Source organism: Bos indicus x Bos taurus, chromosome 20 (assembly GCF_003369695.1).
Source record: "Bos indicus x Bos taurus breed Angus x Brahman F1 hybrid chromosome 20, Bos_hybrid_MaternalHap_v2.0, whole genome shotgun sequence".
Classification (NCBI taxonomy): domain Eukaryota; kingdom Metazoa; phylum Chordata; class Mammalia; order Artiodactyla; family Bovidae; genus Bos; species Bos indicus x Bos taurus.
In genome coordinates this window covers 13,503,838-13,517,350 of record NC_040095.1, presented here as the reverse complement: position 1 = coordinate 13,517,350, position 13,513 = coordinate 13,503,838, and the positions used below count along the sequence as shown (strand labels likewise).

General features: G+C 40.9%; 1 protein-coding gene across 8 annotated transcripts in view; it reads left to right on the top strand.

Annotated features, from left to right (window-relative positions):
* Positions 1-5,870: 5,870 nt before the first annotated feature.
* Positions 5,871-13,513, top strand: part of ERBIN (erbb2 interacting protein) — a 129,316-nt gene continuing 121,673 nt past the window's right edge. For 7 of the 8 annotated variants that reach the window (XM_027520292.1, XM_027520291.1, XM_027520290.1 and 4 more), the window contains exon 1: positions 5,872-6,266. The gene's annotated coding sequence lies outside the window, so the exon portion shown is untranslated. Of the gene's footprint in view, positions 6,267-13,513 lie in introns of all 8 variants that reach the window. The other variant, XM_027520286.1, reaches the window with a different exon arrangement.

Genomic DNA, 13,513 nt, shown 5'->3' with positions numbered 1-13,513 from the left:
AATGTACTATATAAAGTTTTATATAGGAAAACAAAAACCCTCAAAGGGAGGTTCCCCAAGATAGAAGGAAGAGAAATATAGCATCTGTTTTAAAGGAAAAAATGGAAGAACAAGAAAATTAAAAGTAATTAAAAACTAAGAGCACTAGAATACTCTATGATCTGACGGTTGACATAAATTTAATGGCATAAAAACAGAGATTGGACAAGGAAAACAGAGAAGAAACATTTTAAAATATGCTATCCAGATCAGCATTTTTGAAGGATAGTTGCAGTCAATTCCCAGAAAATAAATTTCTTTCCAAAGGAAGAAAGTATGTTAAAGTATATTCAGAATTATTATAGAAAATTCAATTGAGATACATTATTTTCCAAATACTGATTAAGCTAGATTTAGGTGAGATTTATTCAGTATTCTGATTATATGGCCATCATCAACAAAGAGAGATGATATTTTACTTTGATATAGGAATAATTTGCTGCTTAACTGAAAAACAAATGAAAACAAGGTTTTATGAAACACAGTTGGCATTTCAGAGCAGGGCATTTAGCCTTATCCTACATCTCAAGTTATACTTAATACCCATGTACTGGCTATTTTTTTTTTTGGCATATTTGATGTTAAACAGTTTTTTTTTAAGTACTATAGAAAAAAAGGGCTTCCCCAGTGGCTCAGCGGTAAGGAATCTGCCTGCAATGTAGGAGTAGCAGGAGACAGAGCTTTGATTCCTGGGTGGGAAAGATCCCCTGGAGTAGGAAATGGCAACCCACTCCAGTATTCTTGCCTGGAGGATGTACAGAGGAGCCTGGCAGGCTACAGTCCATGGGGTTGCAAAGAGTCAGACACGACTGAAGCAACAGCATGCACACATGCATAGAAAAAAATGTAAAGTTATAAGTGGCCTTAAAGGAGCAGGAGAACAGCAATTTCATTACCCAAAGGAAATACTAAGTGAAAGCCTGCATGGAAGGACAATAAGCAGCAGTAGTTAATCTTTTCTTTTGTTGACACCGTTAACACTTACACTGTTAGCATTTAGAAAGAAGTGTGCATATTGTGATATAATTAAAACAGATTGTGATTCATATCAGGGAAGACCTGAGAGGGGAAGTGTATCAGAATATGGTAATAAAGTTGGAAATTATTAAGGTGACTATTTGCCTCAGTTGGCCCAGAACAGTCCTGGTTTTACATTTCTTGTCCCCGTGTAATTATTATTGTCTGTTTTCACTCTCAAAAGTGTTCTTTGTTGGATGATACACTGTATGGTCACCTTAGAAGTGGGGGCAGCATGGTAAATATTATCAGTGCATTTTTATTGCACTACTAATAACACCTAACACATTTGAGTCTGCCTAGCAATTTATGAGCACTGTCTTACATAGTCCTTCCAATAGTCTATGAGACAGTTAGTATTATAGTCCCCATTCTAGAGATGAGGGAGCTCAAGCTTATGTTTATAGATATTCAGTAACTTGGCCAAGGTTATACAGTAGCCATTCTTAATTCAAGCAGTCTTGTTTCAGAGGTCACAAGAATAATCACCATGCACCATTTATTTTCTCCATACTTTTAAAAATTTCATAAGACATCTGAAAATTTAGATGTCTGAAAAAATAGGCTACCAAATGTATAAGATAGAAAAAAATTATCAAGCACATATTGGGGGGAATACTTCAAAACCTTTTCATAAGTTGAGGCAGACTTCCCTGTGATTCATAAAATATTATTGAAAATAGGTGTGAAAGAAAGAAATATGCTATTGGAGGGATGATTCCATTCCCTGTATATTATAAAATCCTTAATTTTGCTTCCTGTATGTACTTCCTCTTTTGAGCCCAAAGTCCTTTCTCACACGCTTGCCACCTTAACCTCTTGCCCCCTCTATCTAGGCACTAAGATGGAAGTGAAAATAGGAAAGTCAGTTCCTACTAAAAATACATGTTATAATGCATTTTGATCTACTTCATCTAAAGCTTCTAGACATTTTTTTCCCCAAGTATAACACCATTCTAGCTCAAAAATTAATTTTTCCCGAAACTGCTATGATAAAAACTTTGGTTTTTAGGTAACCAATTATTTACAGTTGTTGAGAACAGGAGAAAAGAAGAACGAGCACCCTAAACTTTTCCTCACCTTCTGCTAACTTTGTGCCCACAGTGCTTTTGCACAGCTGCTGGCCAGGCATGGGGGAAATGACAGGGGAATTCTTTTTAAAACAGTGGGTAGGCTCTCTGCATCTCCCCCAAACCCCTACCCGGCCACCACATGCAGGCTATGTGCATTCCCTGGAAGATTTAAGGTCTTACAGCTGTCCTTCAGATAGGTGGCTTATCTCTAATAGACCTTTCCTGAGCCCAGCCATTGGGAAGAGGAATCTCTAAGAAGGAATTCCTGCTTTCACAGAGAATTATTTAGAGAATCACAATGGGGAAGATTGAGCTATACTATCAACAAATATTTATTAGTTTACTCTCTAAGGCGGTCCTGGAGTTCAGTTAATTATTACCGAGTCACAGGCACTCTTATTTAAAGTGGGGTTTAAGTTCTCCTTTTAAGCATAAATTGAAATGTTAAGTCCATCTTAGGTCAACTATAGTAGGATTTTCAAAACAAACTAATCTGTATAGCACAGAACAGAAATGCCTTGTATAAAAAGAACAAATGGAAGATTTAGCTCTATCTGTATGTGCTGCTTATATGAGTTAGAACTAAGTAGTCATTGATGAATAATAAAGATGAATCATTATTTTTGATTATTGAGTACCCTGATCATAAGACTGTCTTTTCACCTTTCTGTGTGAATTTCTGCTGAAGAAACTTTGCAAAGGGGCTATTAAATATGTCAAAATTGGTTTTTTTTTTTTTTTAATTTGTCTGTACCACATGGTTTGTGGGATCTTAGTTCCCCCACCAGGGATGGAACTCAGATCCCTGCAGTGCAAGTGCCAAATGCTAATTACTGGACTGCTAGGGAACTGCCCCAAATGGGTGACATCGATAAGTGCGTCCTGGCTTCCATTCTGTTAAGGCCGGTGTTTTGGGGCTCATTCTAGCAGTATGAGTAAGTAGGACTTATTTAACAATCATTTGGGAGGGGGGCACTTTATTGTCTCTACCACTCTACTCTCTGTGGATGGCCCCAAAGAATGAAACCACATTTCCCTCTCCTGTCTACTCAGCATCAGCATATGCTATCTCTATATTCCCTTCCATCAAAAGCTGCTTTGGGGAAACAATCTGATGAATTGGTATAAATGACTAATAAGGCTTAAAATATTACCTTTCCCCCGGATTATGTCTTTGTGCTAGAGAAATAAACGACTCAAAGGGATTAAACTCTAGTGGCAAAACTTCAGGTGAATTGGAGAAGGGGTTTTGGGTTATAGGTACTTTTCTAAGCCTCATAGTAATCACCCAGATAGGTCCAGATTGGAACCTATTGGAACCAGTAGGAGTCTAAGGTTAAAAAAAAAAAAAGAGGCTAGGGGGACAGGGCAGGTTCTAGCCCACAGACTGGTCTGGTCCTCTTTATTTAGGTTGAGGATTGGGACCAGGAAGGGGAAGTTAGGTCTACCTGAATCTATGAGGCCACATTCAAAGGAGTCTTGAACCAACCTCAGACCAGATGCAACACTCGAATCCCAGAAGCCATCCGGTCTCGCTCTGATCTGGGAGACTCTCCATCCTGGCTTGCTTTAGGAGAGAGAGCTCTACCACAGTCTGGGCAAACTCAAAGCAGTTTTTGAAAGTGGGGTAGGAGATTTTTCCTGTGATGATTAAAATTAGCTTATATAATACGCTTACTTTTATACAATGGCCAAAATGGATAACTAGCTTGGTATTACTAGTATACCCGGCTGCCGTTTCTCTTCCTAACTTCCAGTTTAATGCTTTTACCTTCAGTTCAGCACTGAATAAGCCCGAACACTTTGGCACTATCTGTGAACCTTCTACTTCTGCTCTTAGGCTAAAGCCCTAGGTCTGTTAATTCTTGCAGTCCTTAAGTAGTTAATAGCTCCCCACCCTCATAGAATGTCTTGAACGTCTCCCAGGTTATTTCAAGTGTTTGTCACTAGAGTATACCTCACTTTGGTAAATAATTCTTTGATGGACTTCATCAACTCCTTCCTTTGGATCCAAGCCAAAATCATCTGTAGGGCATACAGCTCTTTATTCAAACTTGGTTATAAATAATTATCTCTGGAACACAGAAGGAAGAACTGAAGCAATGACTTCAGGGACACAGAGTTAGACTAATTACCATCCTTGTACGCTGTTAAGTACAGCAGAGACTGGGGGCGGGGAATGGTTTGTTTCGTATCTATTGCGTTCCTTCTCGGGGTAAAACAAGGCCGTCTTGTCTGTTAACATATGTAAGGCAGTAACTGCAAAAACTGTGCAATGTTATGGTTGAGGCGTTTTATGCCATATGTGTTGATAGAATGCCTAAGCAGCTCTCTCCGCAATAAACGCAAACGCTGCCAGGCTGAATCACTAGAGCCAGCGAAATTCAACGACTGCACCACCGAAACCTCCAGGGTTGGAAGCCTACGTCGCGTATCGGAGTGTATCCAATATTTCCTCTAACAAAGGCATTATCTTGAGGCAATTTCGAGGGCCATTTTCCCCCTCCCAGGGCTAGCTTTGTCTCCCCACCCGTGTGAGGCTGAGACTCGGAGGAGCTGCGTTGCTGAGCGAGCAAGCTCGGAGCAAGGGCCGGCGTGGGAAGCTTCTCCGAGCTGCCGCTGTGGTTTCCTGCAAACCGAGCGTGCCATTAGAGGAAGTTGGAGTGCTGCAGTTGAAAGAGATACCTGCAGCCTTGAAATCGGGGTTGGACTTGAACCGATCACTGTCGTACAAAGAAACTCAATCGGCCGGGGTGGCGGAGGCCTGGAGACTCTCGGTCTCCCAAGCTAGGCACCGGGCAAGCCGGGCTCCACTTCGTCGGAGTCCCCCACCCTGAGGAGCCGGGGAGCGGCAGGCAGGCCTCTGGGGCCTGGGCTGCAGCGGGCCTCACCAGCGAACCCCCGGCCGCCACCAGCCCCGCCCCCCGGTCCCCGGCCCGCCGCCCCCAGCCGCCGACGTCGGCCCGCACCGCCCCCGCGCGCGGTGACTGGCTCGCGCCGGCCTCCAGCCTGGCTGTTGGCGGTTGGGGCGAAGCCCGCGGGAGGCCGCCCCGCCCCCGCCGCGGAGCCGCCGCCGCGCGCTGCTCTTCCCCCCTCGCCGCCGGGGCGGTGGCGCTGTTGCCGCCGCGGCCTGTGAGGCAGTGACTCCCCGGCGCCCCAGCCCCCTTCCTCCTCCTTTCTCTCCGCTCCCTCCCTCCCCTCCCCGCCCCTCGCAGTCTCTCGCTCGAGTGAATGTGGCGCGGCGGCGCGGGACGCAGCCTCGGCCCCTGCCGCGGCCCCGCGAGCTCCTGAGGAGACGAAGCAGCCGCCTGCCCTCAGCCTTTGCGCTTCCCGGGGGAGCCACCGCCGCCTGGGAAGAAGAACGAGGAGGGGCGCGAGGGGACGGCGGCGGGAAAACGGGAGGAGGAGGAGAAGAGGGCTTGAGGGCGAGGAGGGAAGGCGGGGAGGGACGGACGGAAGGACGGACAGCCCGACGGACGGCCCGGGGAGGGGGCCGCCATCGAGCCAGCCCGGCCCCTCGGCTCCGGCTCGGGGCGGCCGCGGCGGCGGCGGCGCAGGCGAAGGGCGCGGCAGGCTCTATCGAGACAATAACCCCGCCGCCCGGCTCCGGGGGCGGCGGCGAGGAGGAGGTGGCGGCCTAGCGCGACCGCGGCTCTCCCAGCGCCGCGGCGACGTCTTCGCCCCCGCCGGCCGGGTTCGGCCGCCGTCGGGTATCGGGGCGCGCGGGTCGCCCGGAGTCCCAGGCTCGGGGCGGACGCCCCCTCCCCTCGCCCTCCCCGGCGCGCGTGGAGCTGGTTTTCCGGGTTCCCCTGGACCGAGCTGGATCCTGCTGTTCGCCAAGGCAGGAAGTGAGTTTCGCACGGTAATTCCGGGCCGTGTCACGAGTGAAAAGTTTTTTTTTCGGCGGGGATCCTAGTTGGGGCTGGGAAACTCCTGCAAAACTCGAGACCGGGAAACCAGCCCGCGCGTCCCAGCCCCCACCAAAGCCACCTACTCTTCCTACTGCGGGAGGCCACTCCACATCCGCTCTCACCGGAGAGAGAAATTGGGCTGGATCCGAAGTGACTAATGAAGGGAAGGAAATCATGTCAGGCGAAGCCTTGAAAAAGCTGCCTTGAGACACTGCCCGACCGAAAGGTAAATTTCACGAGAAGTGTCTACGAGCCACAAAGCTCCCGGGCCAGAAAAGAGAGGAAACTTTAGTGTTTTTCGTTTTTTTCTCAAGTTCCCCTAAATTCTTTTCTCATGTCGAACGGGAAAGTGTTTTAGGTGCTGAGTAGTAAGATGTTACTCCCTCTTTGGTTATTTTAGAAGAGGTTGTAAGAATGAGGTGGGACGAAAAGTTTTAAGCAATCCGAAGGAAGAGTGCCTTTGTTTGGCACAAGGTCCAGAAGTCTTAGATTCCTGGAACATATACACTGTGTATATTTCTGATTCATTAAGTTTGTGAACCTGGCAACTTTTGTTTTGGAAGAAAGTTAGGTCCCTGCGGGGAGCGATTTGCTGCTGCTGAGATGGCTGCCACATTTGTTTATACTGTTACCGATTAGTTGGCCTTCGCGTTTAATTGTATCTATATAGATTTGTTTTTAGTAGCAGTCTTTATGGATATATTTCATTGAGTTTTATGAAACAGAAACCTTTGCCATTCTTAGTCGTTTTTCTAGGTGGGTAATAAGTAGATTTCTTCAATAACTTGTTCCTTTCAGACATTTAGAACTTGATCATATTTGGTTAATCAATTGAAAACAACGGTCGGCTAGATTTTTCTTGTTAACTGCGAGTAGAAAGAAAAAGGAGGGAGGAAGTATTGTCGATAAAGAGTGTTAACAATTAAAAACACACGTAAACACCTGTGAAATAGTTTGGTTTGTTGGGACTTAGGTGCAATTCAGAAGAGGACACAGAGGAAGGAAAGTAAAACGCTTACAACAATTTTCATGGGCATCACAGTGATTGTGATAAACATCTGTGCTTTTGGAATAGTACAGTATTTACATTTTTGTGTTGGCCCGAATGTTTTGGCCGCCTAAGAGCTGATGAGTATCTACGGTGGGGCAGGGGTTATTGAAGCATGGGAGACATTCCACCAGTCAGTCATAAATACAAACACTTCTGAACCAATCGGTAGTCTTTATAGATCAAACCAGTTTTGGTCGCAGCAAACACAAAACGGTTTCTTCAGTGGTGTTTTAATGTGTCTTTTTAAGGTTGGTTTTTTTCCGTTTGTACTTTTGTGGTAAAGGGAGGTGAAAGATTATACTATGCTTTTGAATAAATATTAAATAAGTATGGTATTTGGTTGGTAGGCATATCTTAAATATAAACGGATGTTTAATTGCCCATGCTACCTCAGGAAAGAATAGTTGGCTTTCTTTAGTTCAAAGGAGAGAAAAGTTAGGTCATAAAGGACTGGATCAAATTATTTCACAAATACATTTCAAAATGGGAATCTTTCACCTCTGTTTTGAATTTTTCCCTAAAGCTTAATCTCTAGAACGCCTTTAAAATTTTTTAAAATTGTTGCTAAGATTTGTGAACCATCAGGTAATTCCTGTTAAGTCAAAGTAACTTTATCAGGAAATTTAAAGTAGTTAACTGATCTACTTTATGATTTTGGAACATATCATTAGGCAACGAAAGAGGTTATTCTTGGGCATCTGAAAGAGGGGAACAAAATAAATGGCATTGAACTTCAGTCTCCTTATATGGTTTATACTTGGCTTCAGAGCAACAAAGCCATAATAGAGCAAGTCTTTTATAGAGAGCTATCACTTTGCAAAAATGTTTCTCTGCATTAGTAAATTTTACTTATAGAAAGAGTTATAGCCCTGGAAAATACCTACTTAAATCCCTGTTTTTAGATATAGTTCTTGATTTTTCTTTTTCCCTTGGGGGACCAATAGTATGTTTAAATGCAGACTGAGTTTGGTATTGAATTAACTTAAAGGAATTTTAGGTTTTAATATATTATCAAACTATATTTTTCAAAATCTTGTTTAAAATGTGACAGTGGTTTAAAAAGATTAAAAAATGATAATTAAAATATTTTAAAATGGCTTCAAAATTTGGATATTCTTAATAATCTAAGAGTTTTCTTGATTAAATTGGCAAGTCTAGAGTACTTCCAAGGTGTCTGTACAAAATGCACAGTGAGTGGCACTGTTTATTGAAGGCACTCAAGAGTTTTCCATGTTGATAAACTTAATCTTTCAACTAATTGATTCAAATATTATATTATGAAGTCTGCCTATTGTTTGAGAACAAGCTATTGCAAATTTTTCATGTCTAAAAAGCTTACAGAGGTTTAGATATAGAAAGCAAATTTTTTATTGCATGTTTTTTCTTAATAAAGTGGTAACTATAATTAGTGATATTTCATTATGTATTGTTGGTAAATCTCTAAAATTCAGCTATTTTAGTGATATTGGTATTGAGCTCTTGGTAGAAACAACACCTTACTATAAGACAGACATGAAAATTTCAGAACATTAGGTGCATATTTGGCCATTTATTTTAAATAATTGCTTATAGATGACACAGTTTAGAGTTTAAGTTGTTTTTGGTTTAGAAATAGATTATGGCAGTGTTTATTAAGTATTTGGGCTAATGCAGATTTTAGTAATGGTGGGTAGGAAAGTAATTTTTCCTTTTGTAATTGCTACTTATCTAGATTGTCTTTAAACAGACTTTGTTGACTGCATTTTTATTTTGACTCTTACCCTTGCTCATCCATTTCTCTATCAGGTCGTGTTTTTTTGGGGGGCGGGGAACACATATGTTATAAATTCCTAAAGAAGCCTTTCTCTTTTCCTTTCCTGATAACATATATTGTACCTGTGTTTAGTTCTTCATAAGAAATTATTCAGTTTTTGAATGCACACTATTTACCACGAAAAAATCTGTGTGTGAATTATGCTCTATAATACCTACTTTCGAATTGTCTAAGGAAATAAGCTCAACATTTCTGCTTTCCACTTTTTCTGTAATTTTACTCCCTATTATTTTTTATTTCTTTGTGCCTGTAATCACTTGAATGGTAGTACGCCCATCAGATTTAACTTTTAATTTTTTCTGTCTTGTTTCCTAATTGTAAAGGAGAAATCTAGCTTTACTCAGCATTCTTCTGTAATTCCTTTATCTTCCTATTTTTATAGTTAGCTTCATTTACTTCCCCTATTCACTCCATGTTCAGCTTCTGTTTTTTTAATTATACTTTGCTCGTCTCCCATTTCTGAACTTTACCAGTTTATGCTGACCGCTTCAAAAATTGTTTAAAAGATGAGTAGAAGACATTTATTTGGTCAGTTCCACTGAACTTTCAACATCCCTTTTCATTCCCACTCAATTTACATGCCAATATTTAACCTAATACTCCTCAGTATATTTTAATTTTACTTTGTTTCTTCATTTCTTTTTTCTCTTCAATATCCCTAAAATTACCTCTGTTAAGATAATATCATGTTATTAGGTATTCTTACGTTAATTAACCCCCTTTACCTTCTTGCTTTATTATGCTTTTGGCCTCTTAGAGCACTAAAGCTTATACTACTGTATCTCCCTTCTCTATTCCTTTCCTTCTTCTCAGATTAGGTGTCATATTTGTCAGTGTCTACATTTTTGAAATTGCCTTCTTTTATCTTGTTATGAAATAGCATGAAATTCTGTCACTTACTTTATTCTTCTCACTTCAAATTTTTCCAGGTACCATTGGATGAATGCCATGCCAGGCTTTATAATTGACAGTGTATAGAAAAAAAAAGAATAGAATATCTAAAAATTAAGTTAATAAAAGAAGATTCTACTTATCTGGAGATTATTTACTTGTAGAATGTGGTATAAAAAATTGAAAATAACAAAGATATTTAAGTAATCAAAATAGATGTAATAAAATCTGGGGGCTTCATTCCTAGGGGCATCCTTATTCACAGCGCATTTGTTTTTGATTATACTGAGCTGTTTCTTGCCTTTCATGTACTAGAAGAGGTGAGAAAGCACATTGACAACATCATGAAGCTAGGGACTATGCTACAATGAGAGAATAGAAAAGTGGAAAAAAGATTAACTTAGAAAACAGAGTAGTCTCACATTGCAAGGAATATAGCCTATGTTTTGTAATAACTAAATGGAAAGTAACCTTTAAAAATTGTATAAAAAAAAATTTAAATAATCTCAGCTTGCCTAGAGTGCTGTATACATTTTATTTGTCGTTAGGAGGATTCACTCAATTATAGCATAGTAAAATTACAAGTAATAGTAATTAGCCCTAAAGCAGCTGTTTTCAAACTTTTTATTCTTAGGATTCCTTTACTCTTAAAATTTGCTGAGAACCGCACAGAGCTTTAGTTTACATGGGTTATATTTATTTTATTTCCTGTATTACAGAGTTTAACAAATTAAATAAACCATTGTGTGTTAGTGTAACACTTTTAACAAAAATATAACTGTTTCCCAAAACAAATAGTGGCATTATTATGTATTTGTAAGGCTCTTGTGTCTGGTTGAATAGAAAACAGTTTGATTCTCATATCTGCTTCAGCATTCAATCTTGCAGTATACCGTTTTGGTTGAAGTATATGAAGAAAATCCAGTATCATACAGACATATGGTTGGAAAAGGGAGAGATATTTTAGCCAAAACTTGGCAAGTGGTAGTTGGTTCAACCTGCAGTGTTGAATCTGAAATCATGTTAATGAATTTCCATTTCTTGTTTCCTGAAAGTCCATGGTGTAGCTTGCACTTAGAATGAATCTTTTACCTGTTTACGATTTTGTAACACCATGTATTGGTTGTTTGGGAAATATTGGTTCGTTGAGTTAGTACATTTTTCCCCAAAAGTTGACACATTTCATTTTGCAGTAATAAAATCAGAAAACTTGTTAATGTCACAAGTGATCTCATTAATATGAAGCTGTCAAGCTCAGGGTGGCAGATACAAGTTTTCCACAATTCTGAATTTTCACTTGGAAGCTCAAATACTAATCATTGGTAACAAATACTGTCAGTGTTTTCCCCTTGAAGTTACAGGCTTACTTGGTTTATTTTTGAGAAAATGTCTGCCAAATTCTTAAATCTGTATAACCATAGTTTCTCATTCTCTTTAAGGTCAAAATGTTGTTCCATTTAAAAAAAAAAAAAAGGCTAGTTTACTTTATAAGTCTAAGTCCTTTTCCTCAAGATTGCCAATTCTCTACAGAATATGAAGAAGACATATATTGAAGAGTTGAGAATAAAATTAGTATTTTTTTTGGAGGGGAAATTCTGTGGCAGTCCAGTGGTTAGGACTCCATGCTTTTACTGCTGATGGTCCAAATTTGATCCATGCCGAAAAAGTTATTTTTTTATTGCTTCATTAAAGATATCCTTGAGTGTTTGAAAAGAAATCTGTGAGTATATAATGCTGCTAGTCTAGCTTAATTTCACTGCCTGTGTGCTAAGGTACTAGAGATTTTACCTACCATTGTGTCAGTATAGTGGGAAAGGGTAAATGATATTTTAATATTAGGATGAAATAGTTTAGACCTTGAAAATTCCTTGAAAGTGTCTCAGGACTTCCCTGGCCCATTGCTCACACTTTGAGAACTTAGGTGGATGTTGGGACTGTGGAGCTCTTGTTATTTGATGTTTCCCCATCCCCCCATTCTGGGAGACTCCTCTGGCGTGATTGTTTAGTTCATTAATTTGGTCTTCAGTTCTTTTTAATTATTACATTACTTTTGGGGAAGAAAAGTAGAGTTTCTAAGAACTCTTGCCTTTTTTTTTTTTAAATAGGAATTGATTTTTATTTTTTAGTTTATTTTTGGTCGACATGTATTTGAATCGCTGCTACGTATATTGTGTGTGTGTGCGCGCACGCGCGCGCGCACTCATCTGTGTCGGTCTCTTTGTGACCCCATGGACTGTAGCCTGCAAGGCTCCTCTGTCCTTGGAATTTTCCAGGCAAGAGTACTAGAGTGGGTTGCCGTTTCCTCTGCCAGGGGATCTTCCTGACCCAGGGATTGAACCCAGTCAAGATATATATTACTTTTACATTATCTTGTTTTTGCTCTATTAAAAAATAGGAAGTTTGTTCCTATTGTGCTTGGAATTTATATCATGCTTTTGGTCTTTCCTCAGATGTTAGATTTTTCAAAGTTTTATATTACGGTGCAGTCTATACTGTATTGGTCATTTAAGTATTTCCCCAGGCCAAGTGAGTCCCTGTTCTTCTGTCTTTGGTCTGGTTAGCTAATGGGTTTCTCCTTAGGGTAGCTTGTCCTCTTACACGTATTTCCTGTCCCTTGGGAAATTATATTCCCCTATTTTCACAGTTAAACTGTCCAAGTGTCGTAAACCCACAGTATAGAGAGAGCTCCATGGCTGGAGGCCTTAGCCATGCAGCTGTTCTACTATGGTTTTATTACCTGGCTCACTGCCCAGGACACACTTCTCCCAATTCTTCTTGCTAAGAAAAACTTACCCTTTTTGGAGATCCCACTTTATGCTTGTTTTGTGTATCTGGTTCTTCAAATGTGCTTGTTGTCTACCCTACCCTCCCACCAACTCCATGTCCCAATCCACTTTTTCTTTTGTGCAAATTCCTTTCTGTTCTTTTCTGAAGATGTACCGCTCTTAGGTTTTTACTTTGCCAACAAAGGTCCATCTAGTCAAGGCTATGGTTTTTCCTGTGGTCATGTATAGACGTGAGAGTTGGACTGTGAAGAAAGCTGAGTGCCGAAGAATTGATGCTTTTGAACTGTGGTGTTGGAGAAGACTCTTGAGAGTCCCTTGGACTGCAAGGAGATCCAGCCAGTCCATCCTAAAGGTGATCAGTCCTGGGTATTCATTGGAAGGACTGATTCTAAAGCTGAAACTCCAGTACTTTGGCCACCTCATGCGAAGAGTTGACTCATTGGAAAAGACCCTGATGCTGGGAGGGATTGGGGGCAGGAGGAGAAGGGGACGACAGAGGATGAGATGGCTGGATGGCATCACCGACTCGATGGATATGAGTTTGAGTGAACTCTGGGAGTTGGTGATGGACAGGGAGGCCTGGCGTGCTGCAATTCGTGGGGTTGCAAAGAGTCGGACACAACTGAGCGACTGAACTGATAGACATTTTTAAGCTTTTAAAAAATTTTAAACACGTCTTTATTAATCAAAATAGGAACCATTGCAATCAACATATTTTTGCCAGTGAGAAATAAGTTTGTTTATTGCTGTCCATGCTTTGGGAATTGGCAGACTCTTGGAAAGCATTTTCTTTATTTTTTTCCTCCATACTTGAAACTTTTTATTTTATGTTGGAGTACAGCTGATAAGCAGTGTGGTTGTAGTTTAGGTGAACAGGGAAGAGACTCAGCCATACGTGTACATGTTTCCATTCTCCCCCAACCACCCTCCTA